Genomic DNA, 10,753 nt, shown 5'->3' with positions numbered 1-10,753 from the left:
CGCGCTGCTGCTGCCGAATGTAAACCCCTGATCTTCTCCAGCGAGACGGCTTGAAACCCGGGCACAGCTTGTGCACTTGTGAGAGTGGCTGCCTTGGCAGCGGCCAGGGACTGAAAGCCGCTTCCCAGTGCAATTTCACACAGGTGCGGTATGAGGAGGCGCCAAGCATGGTTAATTGTTGCAGTGGTTATATCTGCCCAAGAGGACAACATGAGAGTGATAGCATCCTTGAGGTTGAATGACCGCCAAAAAGCCATAATAGTCTTCTCAGGAGTTGAAGTTGGTTGTGCAGGTGCTGTGCGTGATGAGGATGAAGCGGGTAGCGAATCCAAACGATCCTCGGCGTCCATGACATCTCTCCCAACTGTGTTCAAGTCAAGAATTGCCTGCAGTACCTCACAGCTGTCTGTCTTGCTGCGGAGGTGATCGTAGAGGCGTTGGTGGTATAGCTGCTTGACTGTTGCAGTCAACTCCTGGTCTAGTGGTTGAATGAGAGAGGTCGTTCTTGGGGGCAGAAAAACGATCTTGCATTCCTTGCTGAGGTCTGCTAGCCAGGTAGGATGACTTGGGGCATTGTTGAGGATGAGAAGCACCTTGAAGGAGATGCCAAGTTCCTGAGATTTTGCCTTGGCATTAGGGGTGAAATGCCGCAACAGCCACTCGGAAATGATGCTACTCATTATCGAACCATTGGAGTTGCTGTACCAGTATTTCTCGCTGTCATCCATGCAGTGCAGATTCTTGTAACATCTGGGGTGTGCTGCGGTATGCACCACAACAGGACGCATCTTGTGTGAGCCTGATAAGTTCACGGCGAACATGACTTATCCTGCTCTTGTCGATTTTCCTGCCTCAGGCCTGGTGCTGGAGCATACTAATATAGGTACAATTCGGCATAGCCTTGTAGTATAGGGCTGTTTTATCAGTGTTATAAATTTGGTCCCTGCTGTAGCCGCCCTCGTCGATTATCCCTTTAGGATGGCTGGATAATCCCTGGCCGCCATTTCATCCGCTGATGCACGCTCCCCTGTGGGCCGAATGTGATGTAGCTCCTTCCTCTTCAGAAAGCGGCAAAGCCATCCCACGGAGGCTTTAAATGGTTTCTTTACAGCAAGCGTCAGAGCGGCAGCTTTGTAGAAAATCTTGGCCTGGTCCCTGATGTAGCGCCCGTTCAGTGGAATTCCTTCCTTCTTCCTCCTCAGGATAAATGTAGCCAGGTACCACTCCATAAGAATTATAGTCTGGTTGGTCAGCCTGCTTCTCCCATCCAATGCCGCCATCCCATATGTCTTCACAGTTTTCTTTTTGGCCTCCCTGTTAGCCCATATAGTTCACACGGACGATTCTGCCAAGCCTAGTTCCTTGCCAATGGTCGTGTTACCTTTCCCACTCTCCTTCTTCCTAATGACTTGAATCTTCATGTCATGGGTGATACACTTCTTCTTGGAGGAGGGGGCAGACATCCTGGCACTCAAAAAAAATGGCCTCAGAGTACACGGGGACGTACCTGGAACGCGAGTGTACCCTCTGTGCGCGTGTGTTTCCTCTGCTGGGACTCTCACCTCACCACCCTCCAAGCGGCGCATATGGACATCACGTGACGAGTGAGCAGCATCGACGTCACAAAGTGGGCGGAACATAAGTAACCTTTATCACTTCTTGGAGGGGCAATGTCGCGTACTCGGGGTAACCCCGGATTTGGGCCACTCTTCGCTGCCTGTCTCACCTACAAGGAGTTCAGTTCATGTACTAATAAGAAATACACTAAAATTAAAAAAAAAAAAAGGTCCTTGCGTACAAGGGGGATCGCGTACTCGGAATTCTCGTACTGTGGGGATGTACTGTAATATTATTATACAATGTGTATATTGGCATAGTTATGTTGCACAGTTTTTATTTAAATTAAAATGATATTACAGTAAACCCTTCACAAGTTGAACTGTATGGGGCTCTACCCTGGTTCGAATTACTGTACCAAATTTTCCGTCATCGAATTTTCACCTCTCCCCCCCTGAAAATTGCTAAGACAGTACCTATTACTTGTCCTTTCAACACTAAATTAAGAGAGCATATATAAATTAATAAGTTATGACAGAAAAACAATTCAGTGCATTTAATATACCTTTAACTGGTAAAAAATCATTCATAGAGGCAGTACAGACCTGTTGGGAGCTTGTGTTGGAGATGGATTTTCACCCCTCAAATTGCTAAAACAGTACTTATTACTTGTCTTTTCAACACTAAAGTAAAGAAGCATATGCAGTGTATAAATGATTAAAGAAAGAAAAAAAAAATCAGTGCACCTAATTTATCATTCGTTAGAGGAAGTACAGAGCCGTTGTCAGCTTGTGTTGGAGACGGAGGTGGTGGAGTTCACAATTTAATGTAACATTCTAAACAGTACCCAGTTTTTATTTCACTGAACATTAAGAATTAAACTTAAATGTAATCACTATAATAGACTGCAATGTAACACTTGCTATAATAATAATACTGAAAATTGGTCATGATCACTTAACACTAAGTCACACGCACACATTTTTTTTCATTTAGTCAAATTACAGTTTTCATAAACATACACACAGACACTATTCGGTGTCTGTGCCAACACTACTTGAAGTGCTGGCTATCTGAAGAGCTGTAGAAGCAGAATCACTGCTTCAATCAGGAGGAGGGAGAGGCTGATGCCTTGGCATAGGCTTAAAGAAGTCATGAATCTTCACCTGCTTCTGCTGCAAATACTGGCGACGAATAACCAAGCCTCTCGACTCCCTTACATGCGTATAAAAATTTTAAGCTTCTGCATTATCAACATAATCCAGCCAAGATACTGCAACATCCATTGCTTCACGAACTTGGGATAATTTTGTATGCAGCATGTGTTAGGAGTGTAATGCTGTATGGTAGTGAGACCTGGGCAGTGAAGGAGGAAGACATTCGCCGGCTCAGACGTACTGAAATGACAATGATTAGGTGGATGTGCAGTGCGTCCCTGCGTCCAAGGCCTGGAGGGGTTGGGTTTACAATGGAAGAGTTGAGAGGTAGGATGGAACTGGAGTGTATTGGTGTTGTGATGAGGAGAGGTAGATTGAGGTGGTTTGGACATGTGGAGAGGATGGGGGATGATAATTGGGTGAGGAAGGTGAGAAGTGTTAATATTGGGGGTGGGGTTGTGAGGGGTAGACCGAGAAAGACATGGGACGAGGTCATTAAGTGTGACCTTAGGGTTAAGGGACTGAACAGGGAGGCTGCAATGGATCGTGCAGCGTGGAGAGCCGCCATTAGGTGACCAAGGCCGACACATGCAAGCATGTTGGAGCCTTTGAAAACGAAAACGAACGAAAACGACGACGACGATTCTTGTGTCCAACATCACTGTTCTCTTCCTTGTCATCATCATTGTCATCTTCAGCTTTCTTCCCAGCCATGGACTTACCAATTTCTTCTGTTTGGTGATGATACCCAGGATCATCTGCATCCATTTCAAGCCACTGGATGACATAATTTCATTAATATTCTTCTCACCGACTTTTTGCATAACTTCAAGATAATCTGAGACTTCAAAGCCAATGAAATCAGGCAAGCAGCAGACTGGCGGCCACATGTCGGCCTGGCGCCACCTTTGTCCCCCTGCCTCCGCATCTCGTCCTATTTACATACTTGGTCTCGGCCTGAGTACGGCTTACTGAAGATTCTGTCTTTTAAAAGTTCGACTTATGAGGGGTTTACTGTATATATAATCCATATTTTGTTATTTTATATGAAATTATATATACAGTATTTACAATATGTACAGTATTCACTTAATTCCATTTGTACACATATGCTAGAGTTCTCCAATGGCTGTGAAGTCAGTCTATATATATTCACTTTACGTTCATCTTTGGGTATTGGTTGGAAGTACTCGTGTGTGGTTGAGTACAACACAGTATTGCTACCTTCATTTTTGCTGAACATTTCACTTGATTTTCCTTGTAACAATAATATGAATAATATGTGTGTACTCATATTTTACTTCTCTGGTCTTTTGAGATTTTCATATGTATTATATGTTGGTCTTTTACTGTGCATATATGTAAGGTTGTATATAAATGATGTAAATGATAGGGTACATGTTCAACTCACTGATATTAACTGTGGTGGGAATGGTGAATGTTGTGGAAGTAGTGTTGTCTGGCATGGGTTGATTGGCGTGTAATGTTGTTCTCAGCAAATGATGGCACTGCTGCCAGTCGCTGCTTTTCCCTGGTAGGTATGGACTGCTGGTGTGGTGTGTTGGTTTAGGATGCAGGTTTGGAGTGCAAATGTCGAATGATGGTGTTGTCCTCACTCAGCGAATGATGACACACTGCCGTCTTGCTGCTCCTGCATCATCACTGAAAACTCAACACTGCTTGTTTTCATGGTGGAGGATGAGTGGTGGTATTGGAGAAGAGTAGTTGGGGAGAATGGTGGGGAGAGGTGGGGGTTGATGTTGTGGGTGTCGGTATGCTGAGTTGTGCCATCTCAGCCCCGCTTGTCAGTGCTTTCCTGCAGGTCTCTTTCCTCTTGCTCCCTTAACTTCATTTTCTTGCTTCTTACTTTTTGTGATTAACTTGTAAGCTTGTAGAGTTGCCTTATCATTCTCTCATAAATGGTGGAGTTGTGGTTGGGATGGTAGGAATGGTTAGGGGTGAAGTTATGTTGCGTTGTTGCTCTGCCAGCTCTCGCTCTCTTCTTTGCTTGTTTTTATGTTTTTAGTTATTTGTGAGTACGTGAAGTAGCCAGATTGAGTGTAGTCAGTTTATTTTTCCCATAGTTGATTATTGTTTACCGCCGTCGCCAATATCATGCTGTACGTCCCATCATTTACTGCTGCCACCAATATCGATGTATGTAGCTGAAGGGTTTGATTAACTGGAGAGAGATTGGACGTGTATCGTTGATATGGCTGCTCCTCTATCACAAGTGGAGTGTGTGGGCTGCTACTAGTAAAATGGATGCATCGTCAAATAGAGTGAATTGATAGATCTCTCTCTCTATTTCACTCTCCCTCTCTGTGTTCTTCTAACTTCAGTGAGGTGAGTTATATTCACTTCTTGGGTCACAGAGCTTTATGGTACAAAGGTATATGGAGATGTTCTTGACAGCGTAACTTAGTGGAACGTAGCATAACATAGCATGATGGCTAACCACCTAACTCTCCTGCTCCACCCTCCTTCTCTCCTCCTCTGCTCTCCTCTCCTCTCCAGTTTCCCAGCCTATATATACCAGTCAGTGTATAGGTGTGTCTTTGTCTACACGTGAAAGGTCCATGACGTCACATAACTAACTCTAGTTGGCAGAACTGTGTAAACATCATGCAAGGAGATTCGAGTCACGAATTATGGGTCGACTTTCATTGTTTTTGAATTATGGAATGACTTTTCCTTGTACATCAATACGTGACTTACTGTGCAAGTGTTGCCTAATATTTTAAATGTTTATAACTATTACATATTGTCAAAACATATAAATGCCTACATGGCATCAGTCCTTACAGTATGAAGTCAGTTCCATTGTTGGACAATGCATCAACCCATCCTTCCACCACCAATCTTTGCAGCAAGAATGCATGAATCAAGGCTTTGTTCCTGCCAGCCAGCACCACTACCTTTATCCAGCCATTGACCAGGGAGTTACAGACAGTGCAAAGAGGTACTGCAGAAACCTCTTCCTGCACCAGTGTCTAATTGTGACTAAGGATAGGGTGGACCAGGAAGACTATGGGGACACCAGAGGCAAGAAAACTCTACACATCTTTAAGAAATATACCATCAAGGATGCCATCTTCTGCAGGGCAGAGGCATGGAAGAAAGTTTCTCTTTTCTTGCTCAAGCATGGGCGGTACAAACTCCTCAGAAGCCCGAAGACTACAGCACCACTGCATGATTTTAAGGGGTTTGAGCTACCAAGGACTGCAGAAATGTTGGCAGCTGCAGGGCAGAGGAACCTTGCTGAGGAACTGGAAAAGTGGCCGGATGAAGATGCTGGTGTGCCTGGCTACCATCATCAGTTGGAAGAGGAGATTGTGGTTTATCTGCAAGAGAAGACATTGGCAAAGGAGGAAGACCGAGAGGAGGAGGAGGAGGAGGAGGCACCTGGACCATCTCTGGCTGCAGACACCATCCTGACCGTGAATGTGTAGAAAAAAAAAGTGGAGGGTCTCTGGGTCATAATTATGAGATCATGTGACTCATCAGGTATGAGCTAATGCAGATGCAGCAGTCAAGGAAAATCCAAGCTAAAGATCTTCCAGTTTTTCAAGCCTGTGCCCTGTAATACTACGAAGAGGCTATGCACAATCAGAGACCTCCAATGTGTCTTTGGCATCAACATCCTCTGCCAGCCTCTATATAGCCACAGGATCCAGTTTTGCAGCCTCCAAGACCTCAACTTCCATCACCTCAGGACTTTCCATACCAGATAACTCACCAAAGGCCATCTTTGCTGACAGTATTGGTGAATGACAGTTAACTCCGTCTACAACATAATTATGAGAATATGAGTAAGAGGATTTTTGTACACCCATCCCTTGATTATCGCACCTAATTGGTACTGAACATGGTGCGTGATAATGGAATAGTGCGATCATGAATGCTCAGTACCAGCAGGATTTAGATTAATTGGTACCCGGCATCCCAGCTTCAAGTCCAGTTTTTCTCTTATGACAGTTTAGATCAGTGTTTCAAAAACTTTTTCACTCCATTCCCCACTTATGGGAATCTGAACATCCTCATGGCCCTCCTTCAGTTTTCTATGAAGTTTCTTACAAATAATGATGAAAAAAACAGATTTGGTGCTTTCCATTTATTTTGATGCTTACAACTATCAGTCAGAATGAATATTTTGTTACAGATCAGTGGGATGGATGACTTATCTTTCAGTCAGTCGACTGATTCAAGGTTGTCACTAATAATGCACATCTTATATTTGGGTCCACATCTAACTGGCTTTGGCTTATACTTTTTATGTGTAGAAGCCACAGAAGGAGGCTGTAGCATGGGCCGAACAGGGTAGTACTCCCAGGGGGATTGGGAATGCTGGTGTTAGGGAGAGCTGGAGCTCCTGTTTCACTAGCTATCTAACCATCCCCTTTTGCTGACCTTTTCAGTGTGACAGTAACATGGAGAGTAGACCAGCATACTCTCCCAGACATTTCCTTTAACTGTCATATGCACTACACCACATGCACTTTATATTTCACACAACGTATCCCAATACGTTACAGGAGTTGGTGCCAGCAAGGGAATGCGGCCAGAAAACTTTGCCCCCACTACCTAGTGGCGGCCTTTTGGGGGGAGGCGTGATGGGGGTTCTGCCAGCATAGATCATGGGTCCAGGGTGAGATGGGGTTCGTACCTGTGCTAGAGGGTACAGGGCATTGCGGTTCCCAGGCTGCCGCAATAGAGAGGGGCCTGAACCTGGGGGTAGCGCCCCAGGAGGCTGCCCTATCAGTGGGTGTATAATGGCGGTACAGTTGCAGTGCCAAGGCGCGCTTGGAGGGTGTCCCTGCAGCTGTCCTGGCGGGGTGTCCCGAGGCCACTACCACAGCCACTGGTAAGCTGGTGGGCTAGGGGTCCCAGATCCATTGCCTGGACCTGGGACTGTGCAGTGAGTGGGGCCAGTGGTATGTCTACCCCTTTTATTAATACTGACTATGACTAAAAATAAGTTTCAAAGCAAGCCTGAGGACAGTAAATCACCCAGGGGGAAGAGGGTGAGTTCATGGAATGTGGGAAGTTTGAGGGGAAAAGTGGGAGTTGTTGAGGCATTAAGTCGGTGGTGGGTGGATGTGGCATGTTTGCAGGAAGTCCAGTACAAAGGTGGATCAGCCAGAATTATTGTTGTGAAGGATTGTTATTATAAGTTGTTTTGGCAGGGGGGGACAGACAAATATGGAGGTGTTGGTGTGATGGTTGTGGAGAAATGGGTGGAATATGTCATCAGTGTTATGCGAGTAAGTGATAGGATATTGGTAGTGAAAATTCTGGTTGGAGAAATGGTAACTGCAATTATATCGGTTCATGCTCCACAAGCAGGCTTGGATGAAGTAGAGAAGGATAGATTTTGGGATGACTTAATACGTGTAGTGGGTGGTATACGGGATGATGAGATAGTGGTTTTGGGAGGGGACTTAAATGGTCATGTAGGTGAAGCAGCTCAAGGTTATGAAGAGTACATGAGGGATGTGCGTATGGTATAAGGACTGCGGAAGGAGAAAGGATACTCGAGTTTGAGGAGACAACGAACATGATTGTGTGCAACACACATTGTAGGAAAAGAGAGAGTAGGTTAGTTACGTATTAGTCTGGGGGAAATAGCAGTCAGATAGATTATTTTCTGGTTAGGAGGCTGATTGGAGGTTGGTGAGGGATGTTAAAGTTATAGGAAGTGAGGAGTGTGTGCAGCAGCAAAACCTATTGATTTGTGATATGGTGCTTAAGGAACGAGTGGTGAAAAAGAGGACTTATGTACCCAGGAGGAAAATATGGAAGCTGGAAAACCAAGTAGTAAGGGATGCCCTCTATAGTGAGATGAGGAGAGTCCAAGTAGTAAGGGATGCCCTCTATAGTGAGATGAGGAGAGTGCTGGCTGAACAGAGAGCTGTAGACAGAGGCATTAATGAACAGTACAGAGCCCTCAAGAACAACCTCTTGAGAGTTACTGATGTAATATACAGTTGGACTAGAGGCCCACCAAGACATAAAGTTACTTGGTGGTGGGATGAGGGTGTAGAAGCTGCAGTTAAGGAGAAAAGAAGGCTTTTCCTGGAATGGAAGAAGGGTAGTAATAAGGAGGAATACTTGGCTGCCAAGCATAGGGCTAGAAGAGAGGTATACAGGGTGAAATCTGAGTCACAGAGACTTTTACTTGATAACCTTAATCATGAGGAAAGGAAAAATATGATATTTAAGGAGGCAAATCAGATGAAGAGGGACAATCGGAATATTATAGGTGAGCAGTGTGTGAAGAATGATGAAGGAAGGGTAGTGGTGAACAGTGGGGATATTAACCCCTACACCGCGGGCTTGTTTACCAATGACTTGCGTGTGCCGCGGGATTATTTGGGCTCCGACAGACTCTCAAAAAATATTTGCCAAAAATCAGTTATTAGTCCTAGAATAATAAAATTACATATGCTTATGGCACATACCTTCAGCTTTCTCCTGGAATGATTGTTGAGCCTTCGTCAGTTACCGTAGGACTTGTGGAGACCTCTGAAGTAGGGTAACGAAGTCTCCACTTTACACTTCCCGACAACCCGTAATATGATAACCACAGCCAGATACAAACACTATAAACACTATTCTACAATTTTCAAGTAGTTTGGGATCCATACTAAAAAAAAAAAACACTGTGAAAGCAATGGAAATTACGAGCGCGTCTGATCGTCGCACTGGCACTAGTTCGCTCTTAGTAGTCTGTCATTTATTATTCATAAAACCCCTCACACTTTATATTTCTATTACTATATAACACTTATATATATCTACAGTCTTTATTCATAAGTTTCCTTCAGTAGTATTAGTTTATTGTCACTGTAGGGATTCAATTTCTTTCAGTAAAATACGTAGCATTCACTTTCTCGTCCTGTATACTGGCATTGAGAGTGAATGTCACTTTCATCTTCACTCTCATAACTCATAGCATTCAGACATGCTAGAGTGAAACTTTCACTTTCATTACTCCTAGGGTATATACTCGTATTCTTATAATACTACTCATTTACATTTCTGTTTACGTTCTCTATTTTATTTACGTTATTTACATTTCTGATTTATTTACACTGTGTTGTGCACTGTCACTTGAAATAACTTATAAAACTGTTTTCCATTGTTCACGTATATTTACATTCATTACTTTCACTTGCTGTTTACACATTATTTACAATTCCACTTGCACTGTTTTACTTAATAGAAAGATCGTAGTCACTCTTTTATCAATTGTCAGCCCTTTACCTCTTTCCACACGAGGTTTAGTAGGGGGTAAAGGTCACAGGGCCATTTGCATGGGGGTGAAAAAAGGCCTTGAAGTCAGCAAGAAGAAACATACGTACTCTCACTTCGGAAGTTGAGAGTAACCTGATAACGGAGGGCTAGCGTGGAGGCCTGCTAATGGGTTATTCAGGGTTACCAATATTACTTCTTGAAACAGCTAAGTCTAGCACTGATATGATTGGCAGGAAATCTAGACAATACATTATAAATTTGGTAGTTCCAGGTGAATGTAAATATCACTTAGGCTTCTCCCTTCCCTCCTTACATGTATATTTATTTCGAAAATAGATTAGAGGCCTACTTAGGAGATATATTTTCAGAGCTACCAATGTTAGATCTTGAAACATCTTTGTTTAGCACTGATATGATTGGCAGGAAATCTAGACAATACATTATAAATTAGGTAGTTCCAGGTGAATGTAAATATCACTTAGGCTTCTCCCTTCCCTCCTTACATGTATATTTATTACGAAAATAGATTATAGGGCATATTTCAAGGGGAAAAAAACAGCGAAAATTAGCGAACGAGTGCACGTGAGGTGTTGTCAGGTGATAATTAGCCAATTCCAGGTGTTTGGCACTCTCACTTACCTTATTTCTTTCTTGTATATATTATTTGGTATAAGAATAGGACATAGGGCTTATTTCAATGGATGAAATCAGTGAAAAATTCCAGGGAAGATTTACTTAGCGTAGCACGGCCGGGCAGGCGAGAGGATAGGGTAATGGAGGGG

At 43.7% G+C, this 10,753-nt stretch overlaps 1 pseudogene; it reads left to right on the top strand.

Moving 5' to 3' along the window:
* Nucleotides 1-1,480: 1,480 nt before the first annotated feature.
* Nucleotides 1,481-10,753, top strand: part of LOC145407486 (uncharacterized) — a 41,773-nt pseudogene continuing 32,500 nt past the window's right edge.

Source organism: Coenobita brevimanus, chromosome 73 (assembly GCF_032717465.1).
Source record: "Coenobita brevimanus isolate Jiangsu-jjx chromosome 73, ASM3271746v2, whole genome shotgun sequence".
Lineage (NCBI taxonomy): Eukaryota > Metazoa > Arthropoda > Malacostraca > Decapoda > Coenobitidae > Coenobita > Coenobita brevimanus.
The sequence above is the reverse complement of the archived record's forward strand: the minus strand, read 5'-3'. Positions and strand labels throughout refer to the sequence as shown.